The sequence below is a fragment of the Pelodiscus sinensis genome, chromosome 5 (genome assembly GCF_049634645.1).
Source record: "Pelodiscus sinensis isolate JC-2024 chromosome 5, ASM4963464v1, whole genome shotgun sequence".
In the NCBI taxonomy this organism is placed as follows: Eukaryota; Metazoa; Chordata; order Testudines; family Trionychidae; genus Pelodiscus; species Pelodiscus sinensis.
This window is the reverse complement of record NC_134715.1, coordinates 104,248,930-104,265,900: the sequence shown is the minus strand read 5'-3', so window position 1 is coordinate 104,265,900 and position 16,971 is coordinate 104,248,930. Positions and strand designations below refer to the sequence as shown.

Below are 16,971 nucleotides of genomic sequence, written 5' to 3'. Positions count from 1 at the left end.
AATTTCAGCATTTTCTGTGTGCTACAGAGCAATTCCAAGTTTTCATCAGTGAAAATTACTTTGGTGCACTGAATCTGGTGACCATTTTCATTATTTGCCAGTTTCTTCAGAGATTCTGCCTTACAACCAACAATCTCAGGATGATCAAATTAACAGATTAGCACAGTTCACAGGTTATTTACATGACAGGGAGTGAAGTACAAGCTCTTCCACAAAAGGGAGAGGAAATGTGCAGTTGGTTCTGCACTTGTATTGCACTGTATGAAACAAAGACTTCAACGTGTTCATATGCTTGAAAACGGCCTTGAATCCAAAGATGAATGAATTCTCATCTTCCATTTCTTCTCTAGCTGCGGCTGCTGACACAGCAATGTTCGTCAGATGAGCAGGATAGGTAAAACTTAGCAGCTCCAGCCTCTGATTGAGTTTAATCTACCATGCAAATTTAGCCATGTAGGAAGCAGATTCTGTGTTAGTTGTAGCCATATTTTCCCCAAGCTAACTTGGTACATCTTAAATATGTGAGCTATTGCTGTGTCAACAAAACAGGTGTAGCAGAGGGGATGAATGTCACATTAGCACAAAATGATGCAGGTTTATTCACTTTGAAATTAAGAAATGAAAACAGAAGACTAAGAATTAGAGGATCCAAAGCATTTGGAGACTTGTAAAAAAAAAAAAAATCAGACAAGACACTGTATTTTCTTCAGTTTGTTCCATCAGTTTATGTATTAAGCATTGGCATTTTCCTTCAGATACTTACCAGTGAGGTTGTCTGCACTAGGAAGGGTTTTAACTGCTGGACATTATCGTTGCACAAAGTCACCAAAAGGCCCCTCTGCAATTAACAGTGGTTGTCCTGTGAAACAAAGAACACACACAAATTCATTGATTCAACTGTGCTGTGTCCTCTTTCATTAAAGACCTGGTGAAAGCTCCTGATTTTGACTGTTTATTCCAAAGCTCTTTTTTTTCCTGAAGCTTGTGTCACTTGTTTTCAGCATGCTCCTTTATTCTGTCAGCATGAGTACTGACCTTAATGCTGCAGTACTTGCGGCAAACTGCATCCTCTTCATTCTAATCTTTACTTTTCTTGAAAATTTCAAAGCATGGTTTTTCTTGTTGGTAGTCAGGCATAAATGTTTTCATCCAAAGTTTACCTTTTTATTTTTTTGTGAGGGACTGATTGTTTAAATACAGCGTCAAAGAAATAGGCAGACAGCATATTTTTTTAGCCAATTAAAGCACTCTATTAATGTGGTTTGATGTTCCACTCTTCACCATGTGTATGTTCCAATTTTTATACTGCAGAACTGCTTCAGTCTCAGAGCTGCAGGACAACAATCACATAGATCAAAGAAAAATAAGTACCTGAGAAAAATGTTGAGTGGATTGATAAACAGATGTAAATCAATAAAAACCTAACTCTTTTAATCTGTACCCTCTTTGGGGTTTAGAGTACATGGCCACTATAAAATTTCAGGTCTCCAGTGCTACTGAAGTCTAATAGGCAATTTGTATTTATCGGGGAAGATGGATGTATATACAGGCGGTTGTTATGGTTTTGTCTACTTATCTTTGATTAAAAAGGTTTAAGTAATTTAGGTTTTGACCTTAAACACTTCACAAGTTGTAACATTTGGGTGACCTTGAATGAAGGTAACTCATCTCTCTTTTGATGGATGAGTGTTCCCTGGCTCACTGACAACTACAACTGATAGAATCTTTTTTTTATATAGATCTGTAGTTGGACAATCAAGACCATTCTACTTCTGTGGCCCAAGATAGGGTCATCTCCAAGCCTGAAAAATGTAGCTGTGAACTGCTGCAGAGGAAGATTTAATATGCCTTCCCTCTATACACTTTTGTGAAGCTTTAGAAGCATCCTTAAAAAAAAAAAAAAAAAAAAAAAAAAAAGCAGGAATAGAGTCTATGGGAAAGCTGATTTCTTGCTGAATCAACCAAACATTTGAATAGACAGTTTTCTATGGTCTTCTTCATTACAAAGCTGGGGAATATTCAGAACAGTGCAGTAACTATGTATTTTTGCGCCTGGGGTGCAATATTAATTATGCACCACCTCTCCTTAGGTTAGCACATGTCACACTCTTTACTTTTGCAGGTTATTATTTTTACCTATTGCATGTTTGTGCCCGATTATGATGTACCTGGGGCGAGTGGCCCACTTGCCCCACCCTTGTTATGGCCATGACTCTGAAGTGAGTACGGCATTACTTTGGAACAAGCTGCCATGTATGTTCCATCAGCTGCTCATCAGTTTGTAGCTCTTATGAAATTCTGGAAATTATAACATTTACACGACATATTACTATCACATTAATTATTTTACAACCTTATTAAATCATGTAGTCACAGAGTTTTCTTTCTTCAATGATGCTTTGGTAAGAAATTATACTTTCTTAAAATCAATGTGAAAATTTTAAAGATTCCTACATAGTTTCTCTTGTCACTAGACCAGTTGCTTCCGTAATAGAAATTGGCAGTAATTTTCCATATTCATGTTTTATAAGAGAGGGGAAAAAAAATATAAAATACAAGATTTAGCGTGGGGAAAAAATGTAAATCTTATAAATGAAAGGTTTTAGTTCAATAAAATCTACAGCTGGACACAGTAGCTCCCTAAATGGTAAATGATCCAATATGCCATTGACAAGCATATTCATAGAGTTCTGCCACACAATCCACATACTTAACAGTCTTTGTGAGATATGAAGCACCCCTCTGATATGTGACAACTATTGCTCATCCACTTACTTTGGGATATATTGCAATCAATTCTGGGTGTCTGGCACTCAGATTATAGCAAGCATTTTAAAATTCTCCATATATAATAATATCTATGTCACCATGTCAGATAAGAGGGGAAAAATGAAAAGTGAACTTTCTTCTGAAATTGTTCTTGGGCTCTTATTTTAATTGCCGCATTATATATAAAAATAGAAGCTTTAATAACATTTTCTTTATGTAAGGTGGCTCTGATAACATATTGCTGATGTTGCGAAATACGTCTTACTATAAAACCCTGTTTTAAGTTGCTCATAACTACCAAAGTTTAACCTTTTGAGTTTGATTTTTATATGCTGGATATCTGCCTTTTTTGGAAAATTTCACCCAAAATAGTTCAATTGTTTAAAAAAACAAGTTTAGGGAAAATCATTTTGACCACATTAAAACGTTCTGGGCATAATTAAAACCCAAATCAATTTGTTTAGAGTCATTCAGTTCTAAGGTCTTTAGCAGCAACTCATATAGTTCACCGATTTGAGAAGAATTCTCAGACATAATAATTACATCTTTGTGAAATCAAATACCAAAGTCCTCCAATCTCTTGGATTATTTGTCATGAATGGCTGGGGTTCATTGTAGTCTTTTACAATCACATTGTTCCAAAGGGGCAAGTAAGGCATTTTCATCCATCAGAAAGGTCTGAAGTAGTCCTAAACAGGTTCCTCCCGGAAAATGATTTGGACAAGCTTTGATACTGTAGAAAGTTTTTCCCTAAACGTTTTTACAGCTATGATACAGATTAGCAGTCCAGTTCTGTGAAATGGCATATGCCATATTGACTTGCTATGAAGCATTCAGTGGTGCATGTTTTTAGAAGCAATCATGCCACATCTTTAATGTTGATTTTTAAAAGGATAAAGAGAATGGTGAAAATGCTGATGAAAATTCAGCTGTACTTTCATAAGATGAGAAACAGATGTTAAAGATGTTAAAACACAATCCTGTTAGCTTTATTCAAGATGACTAGCAGGCTACCAGGAAATGATTATAAGACATTGATTGGTCAATAGGGAGTAAAAATCAATTGAACGTTTAAATTTGTAGCAAAGTTTGATGGAAAATTGAGTTCTCTCTTCCACAGAGAAGCAGACACTAAAATTAGATTACTCATTATTCCTTGCTAGATTAACCTTTTGCTTTCAGGAAATGCATAAGGAGGCAAATCCTACTTCCTTCAATCTATTGGCCAAGAGGACCCAGGGTGTACCGCAGAACTGTAGTTCCAGTTCAAGTCCTCTGTTGAAGGAGAAATACAAGAAAGTAAGAGAGTCAGTGTAGGTGCACAACTCATGTATGGCCCAACTCTGCAGAACCTCCCAGTATACGGAAGTGAAGAGGGCAGAGTGGGTCTGGGAAAGACTCTTTGTTGATCCACTGGCATTGCCCTTCACAAAATGTGTACCATCAGAGCTCTACATTTTGGTCCCTCTCCAGTGTATTGTTCAGGTGAAAGACTTGACCTCTCTCAAAGGACGGAATCTTGTGGCATGGTCACTTTTGGGCTGGTTCTCAGAGTTGCAGCACCCTTCCCTCCAGCTCTTTCCGAATGTTAATATGACAAGTCTAATTTTTCCTCCAGGAGGTTGTGTCCAGGAACTGCTTAAAGTGACTCAAAGGAAAGCTCTCACAGACGGTTATGTTCAGTTAAGTTCCATTCAGTAAATTGACCTGCACCTCAAGACTAGACAAAGCCAACTGCCCTTCTGCAGCATGCTGTGTGTGCAATATGACAGATAATCTCTTCTAACTGTTATTGCTCACTGCTCAATCCCCTCCCCACTTCCTCGCTCAGCTGGGCTCTTTCAGGTTTCGGTATTCCCTTTACCCCTATGTTTGGCTTGGGATGAATAAGCCTTGATAGCCTAGGTGAAGCCAGGGCAGAGGACCAATCAATAGCATCCCAATTGTTTCACCAAGGACTCTTGGTATTAGATATACTTTATATTTTCTATTGTTCTGTTTACTCTCTGTTTCTCCCTTATAGCCTCGTTTGATTTATGCAGGTAGATAAGTTAATATCAAATTGGTAAACTGAGGTACATGATAGCTATAAAAATTGGTATTTCTCTCATTCTCCACTGATGTTTAAAGACCAAAGCTTTTATCCAAAGAGGGGGAAAGCAGCCCATCTATAGCTAAAAAGGATATGTTTCCTTTCAAACCATTACTTCCCACACTGATCAGACAGGGTGTGTCTACACATCAGGGCTTAACTCGAAATAAACTATGCAAATTGAGCTATGTCAATTGTGCAGCTTATTTTGAAATAGCTTATTTTGAAATTGGGAGCATCTACACAGCACTTATTTCAGAAGAGAGCATTCTTCCTCCTACTTCCCTTACTCCTCATACAATGAGGGTTACAGGAGTTGGAGTAAGAAGCCCTCTCACTTGACAGTACAGTAATTCCTCATTTAACACTATAGATATATTTCAGAAAATGATCGTGTTAAGTGAAAATGTGTTACGTGGGGTCAATTTTCCCATTGAAAATAATGGAAAAGGTGGGGGTTGCATTTCAAGTGGTGGAGTCTGTTGAGACCGGGACATAAGGTTGGGGGAGAAAAGGGACTGCATTATAGCAGGGATGGGAGGTGTTTGGCTCTGGGGAAGAGAAGAGGAGGAGACGGGAGGGGGATTGGGTTGGGAGTATGCCCCTGTGATGGGTCTGCGGGTACCTGCATTGCGTCAGGCGAGGGGGGGTCACCGGGGAACGGCACGGTGAGCGGCAAACCCTCCGCTGCTTTGCAGGGAGGTGGGAGAAGCTCTGCGTAGCCACTGGCGACGGGCCGGCTGCGGAAACCCAGCGACTGGCCTGCAAGCGGGGACGGAGGAAAGAGGGCAAGAAGTCCAGCGAGAGGGAGTCAGCGGGGAACAGCGCGGCAAGTGGCAAACCCTCCGCCACTTTGCAGGGAGGTGGGGGAAGCCCCGTGCAGCCGCCGGCAATGGGCCGGCTGGGGAAATCGTGTTATTCTTGGGACGGTTGTGTAATTCAAAAAATGTTCCCTAAAAAAAAATCGTGCTATCATGAAAATGTGTTAAGCAGGCACGTGTTAAATGAGGAATTACTGTATTTCAACATGATTTCAAAATAACTGCCTGCTGTGTAAACACAGACCAAGTTTTTCAAAATAATGCTAGTTATTTTAAAATAATATTGCTGTGTAGATGTACTCCCACCACAGCTTACTTGAAGAAAGATTTCCTAAAATAAAGATGATTTCATATTATTAGTCCTGCTAGAAAAACAAGCCATTAATATTTTACCCTGATTAAAAGTTCCATTTCCAAAACTTAATCTTGGGAAGCATGAATTTTTCATGTCACTGGACACAACAAAAGTAAAAATGTCATTGACTTTTCAGAGTCTCTTTCCTGCTCCTCCTGCTAAGTTGCCTTATCAGAGATGGATCTTGAACCATTGGACTAATTCTTAGCAATAAGAGAGCAATTTTAGCATGAAATAAGGTAGATAAAAGAGGACCTTTCCAAACGGGTAAAACTGTAATTTGTTTTGTATAAAATGAAGGGTGATTGTTTTTCCAACAATAATGAAAAGATTTGATTCTTCATTTCTTGCACCCCCAAATCCTACTGACTTTAAAAATGAGTTACATATCAAGTTCATAGGGATCTCTGTATAGGAGAAAAATACAGGATGGGCCCCAACTAGCCCTATATTATGAATGCAAATCTCAGCTATCCCAATTATTTTCCAGTAAAAAATAGCTTTAAAATGAAATAGTTATTCAGAATAAGCAGCATAAAGGTTCACGGCACCTGTTTAAATATGACAGGTAAAATGCCCCATTGTGTATTTACCTAATTTAAAATAATATTATGGCAGAAATTGTACAAGATAGGTTTACAAAATCTAATGTTCCTTCAAATATAATGTAAATATTATTTTAACAGTATGTTGACTGAAGTGTTTGTTGGGTGATATTTACTCTAGTGCTCAGACTAAAGCACAGCCGTGTGCATCACAAAAGCTATGCATTGGGAATTAACAGAAGTGGAGGTCCCATCTCCTGGTAATAAATCCTGTGCATGCTGTGACAAGGCGCTTGCCCTGCACCGGCCTTTTAAGGGAAAACCCCAGCCCTGAGCAAAGGCTGAGAGTAAAGCCCCAGCTGAGGCAGGTCTTGCTAACTAGGTCCCAGCTGGGGGCTATATAATGAAGGACTCCTGAGGGAGTGGGGGAACTGACTGTGGCTCTAGACAGAGAGCAGCAGGGGCCTGACTGGGGAAGCAGGAGGCTTCCAGGTGTGGCAGCAGGTCCACACCACACCACAACTTCCCCCACCCCATGCCGGAAGGGGACGCAGAGAGACCCGAGTGGGCACTGCCAGAGGGCAGTGTCTGGAAGAGGATGCCATCACGTGAAGAGAAACATGGGGCGACACTACCTAGAGAAAGGCATCCAGTGAAGCATGAAGAGCTAATTCCCAGGACAGCCAGCTGATGGCACCGTGGCGGTGAGTTGGCCCCTCACACATGACATTGTCACTATGCCAAATTCCCATAAGCCATTGCAGCAGGTCAGAGAAGCTTGCTACCTATGCAAGCTTACATAGCCCTGTTATCATATGCAGCCAATAAGAAGAGATTGTGACCACTACTCAAATTCACCAGCTGGAAGAGTAGCCCAAGAGCCATACATCCTAGCCCGAGCTAGACAGTGATGGATTGCATCTCCTTGACAAGAGAGACCACATAATGGCGCTCTAAGTAGTTGGATTGAATTTCACCTTAAATAAACTAAGATAGGCAAAAAGAAAGAACAAAAAACAAAAAGACTAGACCAGACCCCAAAAAGTCTGGTTGAAAGTAGGAATAAAAGATCCTCCGGAAAAGGGTTTATTTTCCGGAGAATCACGTCTAGACTGCCGCTTTTCTCCGGCTTATCCCCAAGCCGGAAAATAGCGGCAGCCATGTTAATGCAAATGCCGCGGGGGATTTAAATATCCCCCACGGATTTTGCTATTCCAAAGTGTCTCATTAGCATCCCTTTTCCGGAAAGGGATGCCAATGTAGACACAGCCTATGTGTGTGATAACATACTCTCTCTTTGGCTCTTAAATGAGCGCCATGGCATCTTACAGACAAACTAATGAGGAAATGTAAGAAGTCTCTGCAACATGGTGCAATATATGAATCCTAGAGAACACAGACACATGTAATTCAATAAATATTGACAGAAATTGTTCTTTTCAGTCAGCTTTGACAATGACCTTTATTCTTCGTTTAAGTGAGTTTAGCCCTAGAGATAAATAATTAGTCATAGGTTTTGGCATCTTTGTTGCATGGTGCTTAATTAAAGTCCCTAGTGGGGTTGTAAGATTTGTAGGCAAGTATTATGCTTGAGATGCATGCTTTAAATATTTAAAGTATTCCCCTGAAGGAAGATACATGATCTGGAAAGCTTTTTTCCCCTTGTGTTATAGTATACAACAGCCTAGCTCACTATGGAAAGCTAGTAGGGATCACCCCGAATTAACCCACTCTTAATACATGCTTACCTAGCAACACCGATGTACTTTAAAAAAATCACAGGTAAAGCCTAGAAAAAACGTAAACAAGTCACCAGTTTTTTGAGGGTTTTTTTTCCCAGTTACAGACTAACACAGCTACCCCTTCTGAGGTAAAGCATAGGTTTTCCCTTGCTAAACTGTTATGCCGTGGTTGCAGTGATTTTGATAGGCATGCAACTGCTGTTTTAACTTCCTTTCTTCATTGATTATACATCTCATCTACTTTTAATGTCTTTCTCTCTTTTTCAAAGTGATTTAAATGTATCCACCATCATTAGTTCAGGGAGTTGGAAGGGCCCACCCTTCATTTAGATGCTTTCCTACGATTTCACTGCAGGATTGCCACAGTGACCTTGCTGGCAAAGGTTACAGTGGAGCTGAGCTCAATTAGAGCATTCCCTGTGGCTTCCCTTTTTTGAAAATCAGAATGAAATCCTACAGAAAACAGAAGCATAGGCTAATTATGAGATCGAGAGAAAGCTACAAGCACATATGGACAAAATCAGAGAAGACGCAAAACTTGTTGCACTTAGCAAGGGACATAAAAGGCAGTCAGGAATGAGCAGGCTGGAGAAAGGAACACCATGCTTACAATGTACTAAAATGTTGCTCAGAGACTAGAGCCTAGGAAAGGACAAACTGATCAATAGGCGGGAAAGCCTGAAGAGATCCATGGGATGGTAGGAAGCAGCTCAATGTACAGTCAGAATCAAAGAACATTGATACCTTGAGCTGAAACTCAGTGGACTAGGTAGACCTGGGTTCCTGATGGACTTGGGAGTAAAGAAAGGGTTTTCAGACTCCCATGCACCAGGAATAAATTAACAGCCTTGTGAGGCTGAAAGTCAAAGGGCTGTGCCATGGCTGACCAGAGGGGGCACCACTGTCTCTCAATGTAGAACGTAAACATTGAATTCATCTTCACCTTTTGCAGTGTTGTATTTTGTAATAGCCTAATAATTTAGGAATGAAGGGAAACTGATCTCAGAATGGAGGTTTATCGGAACTGCTATTTTTATTTGTTAATTACATATAAAGTCCTCCCTGCTGCCATAACACCAAGAATTAAACTTAATATGCTAATTTACACAATAAAGAACACTAATAAAAGCTTATGTGATGATGTTTAAGTCCCGGCTTGACAAAGCCCTGGCTGGGTTGATTTAATTGGGATTGGTCCTGCCTTGGGCATGTGGCTGGACTTGATGGCCTTCTAAGGTCTCTTCCAGCTCTATGGTTCTATGGTGCTTCTCCTCCCTATCTCTCCTGTGATTCACAGACATTGCTTTTCTGAAAGCTATAAAAGAGTGGTTTTCAATCTCTGATCTACAAACGCTTGGGTGTCCTCAGACTATGTCTAAGATTTCCAAAGGGGTCCACACTTCCATTTGACATGTAGTAGTCCACAAATGAAAAAAAGCTTGAAAACTACTGGTGCAGAACATTTGTGATTTTAAACCAACAAGAGTTATAACCTTTTAATCAGATTTTTAGTTATGAATTAAATTATGTATTTTTTCTCCATGAATCTCACTATTCAATAACACACAGTTGTTTTGATAGACATGAGACAGAATACAATTATTGGATATTCAGTAATTATTTCCTCCCACAAGATAATCCATAGCACCTCATTACTAGCTAAAATGGTTACAGAATCTTTTAACCTTTTGAAGTTAAATTTTTACAAATAAAACAACTTTAAAATCGACTGCACATAAGTTATTTGATATTTTCCTCGTAGATCCAAAGAGCACAATCACAGAATCAAATTCTGCATCACAGTATAAATATATGTTCTCTCTAGTCTGTTAAATATATGAACTGCCTTATGGGGATTAAGAAATTTGTTAATAAGAGGAAGGTTAATGATTTCTCTAAACTGTACACACTAGAAACTCTTTTGAATTGTCTTGAAACCACTTTATATGCAGTTATGCAAATTATCAAAGTTGTTTTCTGCTATCACCACATAACGGTGTTACTGGAGTGAAAAAAAACCCCTTCTTTTAAGGACAGAAACAACTTCACAATGAAAGACATTATGGGCACACTCTGCCTTATGCAAGGCCTAAATGGGTTAAATTCAGCTGTGCAAGAAGGCCTGCACAAGGTCTATGCCAGTGTTTCTCAACCTTTTTTTTTTTAATAAAGTACCCCTTAAAAAAAAAAGTACTCGTAGTACCTACAGTTTTCAGGCACACAATTTTTTTTTTTTTTACCATTGCAACACATTTGTTTAATCAACTTAATTGTAGCCGGGTGGGTGATGAAATTTTTGGGTGTCAAAAATACAAACATAAAAAAGCGTTGTAAAACTTAAAACAAAAATTCAGTTTTCTCCAAATTTCAGTTGTGTTGACGTACCTCCAGACTTCTCTCAAGTATCCTTAAGGGTATTCGTACCTCTGGTTGGGAAACACTGGTCTATGCAACAGTTAAGCACTGTTATGAGGTCATAAATGGGATTTAAATTGTGCATCTGTTTTTTTGCAGGCCTTCTCTAGAGGGCAGAATTTCACCCATTATAAATTTAGACCTCATATTTTCAAAAGAGCTCATCACTCAGTAACTTCCATTTAGGGAGATAAATAAATGGAGATAATTTCAAAAGAGCTCAGATCCCACCTAAAGCTTCTCTAATGGGAACTACCAGGTGATAAGTGCTTTTAAAAAGAATTACCATTTGGGAAGGCTAAACACTTGATAATAAAGTTGGACACAATTGTAAAGCATGCTAATCATGCGTACCTAAACTTTAGTAAAGCAGATGATATAGTCTCATATGACTTTCTTATCAATAAGACTAGATGATACAAAGTAGATGAAGCTACTATATATAAGAGGGGTGCATAACTGGTTGGATAACCATTCCCAGAGAGTAGTTATCAATGGTTCACAGTTCTACTGGAAGGGCATAACAAGTGGGATTCCACAGGGATCAGTTTTGGGATTGGTTCTGTTCAATATCTTCATCAATTATTTACATATAGCATATGAAGTACACTTATATAGTGCATGATACCAAGCAGAAAGTGGCTGCAAGTGCTTTGGAGGGGAAGAATAAAATTCAGTATGACCTGGAGAGACTGAACAAATGATCTGAGATAAATAGGATGACATACAATACAGTAAAGATCAATGTGAAATATTCCATTTAGGAAGGAACAATCAGTTTCAGCCACACTACCTGGAAATTACTTTCTAGGAAGGAGTACTGTAGAAAGGGATCTAGGGCTACATATGAGTCAACAGTTTGATAGTGACTGGGGATAAAAGGAAATATTCTGGGATATATTAACAGGAGCATTGTAAGCAAGTTATTCTGCTCTACTTTGCACTGATTAGGCCTCATTTAAGGTATTGTGTCTAGTTCTGGGCACCACATTTCAGAAAAGCTATGAACAAATTGGAAAAAGTCCAGAGAAGGGCAACAAAATAATGAAAGATCTAGAAAACGTGACCTGTAAGGGGCTATTGGAAGAAGTGGATTTGTTTAGTCTGGAAAAAAGATGACTGAGATAGAATAACAACTTTCAAGTACCTAAAAGGTTGCTTCAAAGAAGATGGAGAAACAATACATTCCTTAACGTGATGATAGGGCAAGAAGCAATGGGCTTACATTGAAGCAAGGGAGATTTAGCTTGGTCATTAACCACTGGAATGAATTGCCTAGGGAGATTGTGGAATCTCCATAATTCGTTAGACAAAAGCACCTTTCAGAGATGGTTTAGATCAGGGGTTCCCAAACTTTTTGACACAGGGACCAGTAAATCCATTCACGAGCTTTTGGAGGACAGGTAACATTCATTTGCATATTTACATATTCATTAACCAAATGATGAATATGCAAATAAGGCGTTTCTTTTCCTCCCAAAGCCCCCAGTGCCAGCTTTAGCAGAGCTTTTGATACGCTTACCCACAATATTCTTGCCAGCAAATTAAGTGACTATGGATTGGATAAATGGATTGTAAGATGGATAGAAAGCTGGCTAGATGAGGGTTTCCCAAACTTTTTACTTTAGTTGGAACCCGTTTTTTTTCAGTACTGTTTTTTGCAGCCCAAAAATATAAACGCATATTAAAAAAAAAATGAAAAATGAATAATTTTTCACTTTCAGCCAGCTGCATCCTCTGCCCAGCCTGGGCCAAGGCTTGGGGGACCCAGCACCGCACGGGCACTCCGGGAGGCAGGAGCAGCAGCAGATTGGGGGTAAGGTATCTGGCTAGGAGGGAGGATGCAAAAAGGGGAATTGGGTAAGAGTTGGACCTCCCTGGTACCAGATGAGGGATTTTTTTGGACCAAGGGAGGTCATTTCAGGGCTCCTGGTTCTCTCCCTACCCACTAGGCTTCTTTGCACCTCCCTCCCCTGCAACCCAACTGAGCTGCCCACCCCCGCTAGTTCCCTGCACCTTTCCCAAAACCATCCCCCACAATCCAAAGGAGTACAGCACCAGTTCCCTGAAGCCCCTCACAGCCCAGTTGTACTGCTGCCCTTCTGTTCCCTATGCCTTCCCCCATCCAGCTCAACCCAGTTGAGCCCCGCACTGGTTGCCTGCATGCCTCCCACCACAGCACAGCTGAGCCCCGTTTCACGGCACCTCCCCCCCAAGCCGCACAGAACTGCTGAGCCCAGCTGTGATTTCCTGCCCCTCCCTCTCCCCTTCCCTTTCTTCCCTTGAGTCTCGCCCCAGGTTCCCGGCACCTCCCTCCTCCAGCAGCCAAACTGAGCCCCGCACCTTCTGCCCCACCCCCGCAGCGCAGCCCAGCCCAGCCCAGCCCAGCCCCCCACACCTTCCCATTCCTGCAGCCCAGCTCAGCCCAGCACCCCGTACCTCTTCACTCTTGCATCCCAGGTGAGCTCAATTTCCCTGCACTGCCCCCAAGCCATGCAGACATGCTGAGCCCAGCGCTGATTCCCTGCTCCTCCTTCCCTCCCTCCCTCCCTCCCCTCCGAGTCCATTGCCGGGTTCCCAGCATTTCCCTCCTGCAGCCCAGGTGAGCCCAGTACCCTGCACCTCCCCTGCAACTCAGCCTGGTGCCCCCCTAGCGTGGTGCCCGGGGGCTACTGCCCCCGTTTTCTCCCTCGCTACACCTCTGCCGGGAGCCCAGAACATTCAGCTGCATCCTCAGCACAACCCAGCCCCGCACGGTCACTCCAGGAGCCCACAACATCCCGGCAGCCACTCGAGTCCCAGTATTTTTTTCCCATGGATCGGTACTGGGCCACGGCCCATAGTTTGGGAAACGCTGGTTTAGATGATGCTTGGTCCTATCATGAGTGCAGAGGACTGGATTTGATGACCTCTCGAGGTTCCTTGAAGTTCTAATATTATATGATATTTATGTGGGCTAACATCATTCATTTATGTTATAACAGAGAAAGGTACTGGGGGGACATGAATTTATTTCCATTAGCTAACTCATTTGTACATTTAAATATTATTACTTAGCCACCCTTCAATGAGCTATAAAATTTTTATATAAAAAGTACTCTATAGATGCAAAATATTTATTAATGAACAATTTTAAGAGAGAGTAAATTAGTTCATATTTCCCAAATTCACGATTTTTCTTCTACAGACTGCTGATTTCCATAATTCTGAAACTATTTTCCCTATATAAACTTTGGATATATATATATATACACACACACACACACACACACACACACACACACACACACACACAGGGCTCGCCGAACCGCAGCAAGCCCCGCTCGCCAGCCACGCTGTCCGATGATCTGAGCATGTGCAGATTGCCGGAACCCGGCTCTACTTGCCACGGGCGAGTAGGTTGTATAATTTGTCGAGCCCTGTATATATATGTTTGTATATTTGTGGGGTGGGGAACTTCGGGGCAAAGTGATGCTCACACTATCTAAAACATGAAAAATATAATATAACCTATTTCATCCCATTTCAAAATGGCTCCAATATAAGCAATATTATTGCTATTACTTTTTCTTTACTTCCCCCTCGAATTCTAAACATCAGAGAAAATACCATTTTTATATTCACTTGTAGAATTAAACTCTCTTCATTGCCTTGCAATCATTTTTAGGCAGAGAGTGATGCCCTATTTTATTATTTTAATTATAATAGGAAGAAAGTAATAAAGCCATTATTAGGTCATTTTTTCCTCATAAATGTACAACTTTAATCTAGTAATAGTACAGTATGAATCATTTTGTGTTAAATGCATCCTGTAAGTACCTGCAGGGCAAAGCTTTGGTTTTATTGGAATAAGAGTGAAAATTTATTCAAGAGGCAAGAGTATGAAAGTTGTTCTTTCTGCATGAAGTGGCTTAAAACATGGTCCTGGATACCTGAGTCCACTTTCCTCCCTCTGAATAGAAGGGTAGTTGAGCTTCTTGATGAGCCAGAGGCAAAAGCTTCCTATGTTTTAATTGGAGGGCCCAATGTCTTTGGCTGCAAGTTTATCTTCCCAACGGATTTGCCAAAGCTAGTATCAGAAGATTTTCAGAGCATGCTGAAAATACTCACGTGCTATTCCTGGTTTTTTCTGAAATGGGGGTCAAGGAAGGGATAGATTGGTGAGTAACCTTTTTAAAGACTGGGTAAAGTGTCAGTAGTTCTATTCTCTCTCTCTCTTTTGTAAAAGTTATTATGTATTTTTAAATCTTGGATTATGCCTAGAAAACATGACCATCATAACTGGAATGAAATCTAAATTAATATTTAACAATAATAAACATTTAAATAAAACATTTTAAACTAATCAGAAGAGAGATTTTTTTCCTTGGAGAACAGTACAGTCTGGGGAAGCAACTAGTCAAGTCACTACTTGACTATCTGATCAGCTTATGCTTATCGGATAGTTGACTAGTCACTTACATCCCTCTGTTAGTTGCCACTGTGCTACCATGCAGGCCTGCTGCCTCTGCTTCATGGGTTCCCACTGATGCACCAGGTAGTCCCACCACCTGTGCATGCACCAGGCTTCTGCTCCAGCACCCAACAGGCCCGCTGACTCTGCATGCTAGGTTCCCACTGCAAAGCCTGGCTCCCACTGCCCCTATGGGCAGCTCCTGTACTGTGCTCCCACTGCCACACGTGGGGCTCCCAGTGCCCTGCTGGGAAGACCCCAGGTGCCAAACCTCCAGTGGTGTTCCAGAACCAGAAAGTCCCTGTTAAACCTGTACATAGAATAATTAATTCTGACAATTAAGAACACTGCCTGGTAAATATCTGAATTGAATAAGTAAAGAGAAGCCAAAATATTTATCGCACTGGAACCAGGCATTTTAAAATGGCAACACAAAGAGAAGAAACATAGTGAACCTGGTTACCTAGATTTGGACATGTAAATCAAAGTGGCCTTATTTTCAGAAATGCTCCATGTGGAAATCAGGCCACTTACTTAGTTCCTATCACCAGTGGGGCTCCCATTTAATCATTGTTCCCCATAAACATTACTCTGCCTTCTTCTTTGCTGCTCCGTACACCACAGAACACTCACCGCAAATTTATCCAAGACACCTCTGTTGCAACACGTATAAAGGAATCAACCAACAAATAGAACACTCAAAACTTACTCTTTTATGCTCTATAACAGAAGTTCCCAAACTTTTTGACATGGGGACCAGTGACAAATGAATAAATTTTCACTGTTTCACCTGGCTGCATCCTCCGCCCAGCCCAGGCCAGGCCTTGGGGGACCTGGCGCCACACGGGCACTCCGGGAGGCAGGAGCAGCAGCAGATAGGGAGTAGGGTATCTGCCAAGGAGGCAGGGTGCAAGAAGGGGACTTGGGTAGGAGTTGGACCCCCCCTGGTCTGGCACCCTCTGGACCTGACTGGTCTCAGATGAGGGATTTTTTGGACCAGGGGAGGTCATTTCAGGGCTCCTGGTTCCATCCCTCCCTTGCAGCCCAACTGAGCTGTCCACCCCCACTGGTTCCCTGCACCCCCCAAAACTATCCTCCACAATCCAACGGAGTGAAGCTCCAGTTCCTGCAGCCCCTCACAGCCCAGCTGAGTTGCCATTCTATTCTCTATGCCTTCCCCCATCCACCTCAGCCCAGTTGAGCCCCGCACTAGTTCCCTGCATGCCTCCCATACAGCACAGCTGATCCCCATTTCCCTGTACCTCCCTCCAAGCCCTGCAGAACTGCTGGCCCCAGATCTGATTTCCTGCCCCTCCTTTCCTGTCTGTCCTTGAGTCTAGTCCTGGGTTCCGGGCACCTCCCTCCTCCTGCAGCCAAACTGATCTCTGAGCTCCGCACCTCCCCACCCCCCACAGCCCAGCCCAGCCCAGCTCAGCTCAGCACCCCACACCTCTTCACTTTCGCAGCCCAACTGAGCTCCGTTTCCCTGCACCTTCTTCCAAGCTGTGCAGATATGCTGAGCCCAGCGCTGATTCCCTACTCCTCCCTCCCTCCCTACCCCCCCTTGAGTCCAGTGCTGGGTTCCCAGCACCTCCCTCCTCCTGCAGCCCAGGTGAGCCCAGTGCCCCGCATCCCCCCTGCAGCCCAGTCTGGTGCCCCCCTAGCATGGCACCCGGGGCAACTGCCCCTCCTGCTCCCCCTTTGCTACACCTCTGCCGGGAGCCCAGAACATCCAGCTGCATCCTCCGCCCAGCCTGGCCCAGGGCTTGGGGGACCTGG

At 42.0% G+C, this 16,971-nt stretch overlaps 1 protein-coding gene across 4 annotated transcripts in view; it reads right to left on the bottom strand.

Moving 5' to 3' along the window:
* Positions 1–16,971, bottom strand: part of KCNIP4 (potassium voltage-gated channel interacting protein 4) — a 581,010-nt gene that overhangs the window by 164,559 nt on the left and 399,480 nt on the right. Inside the window, exon 1 of one of the 4 annotated variants that reach the window (XM_075930667.1) lies at positions 764–856. The exons of the other annotated variants lie outside the window; for them this stretch is intronic. The gene's annotated coding sequence lies outside the window, so the exon portion shown is untranslated. Of the gene's footprint in view, positions 1–763; positions 857–16,971 lie in introns of those variants that run through there. 4 annotated transcript variants of the gene reach the window in all.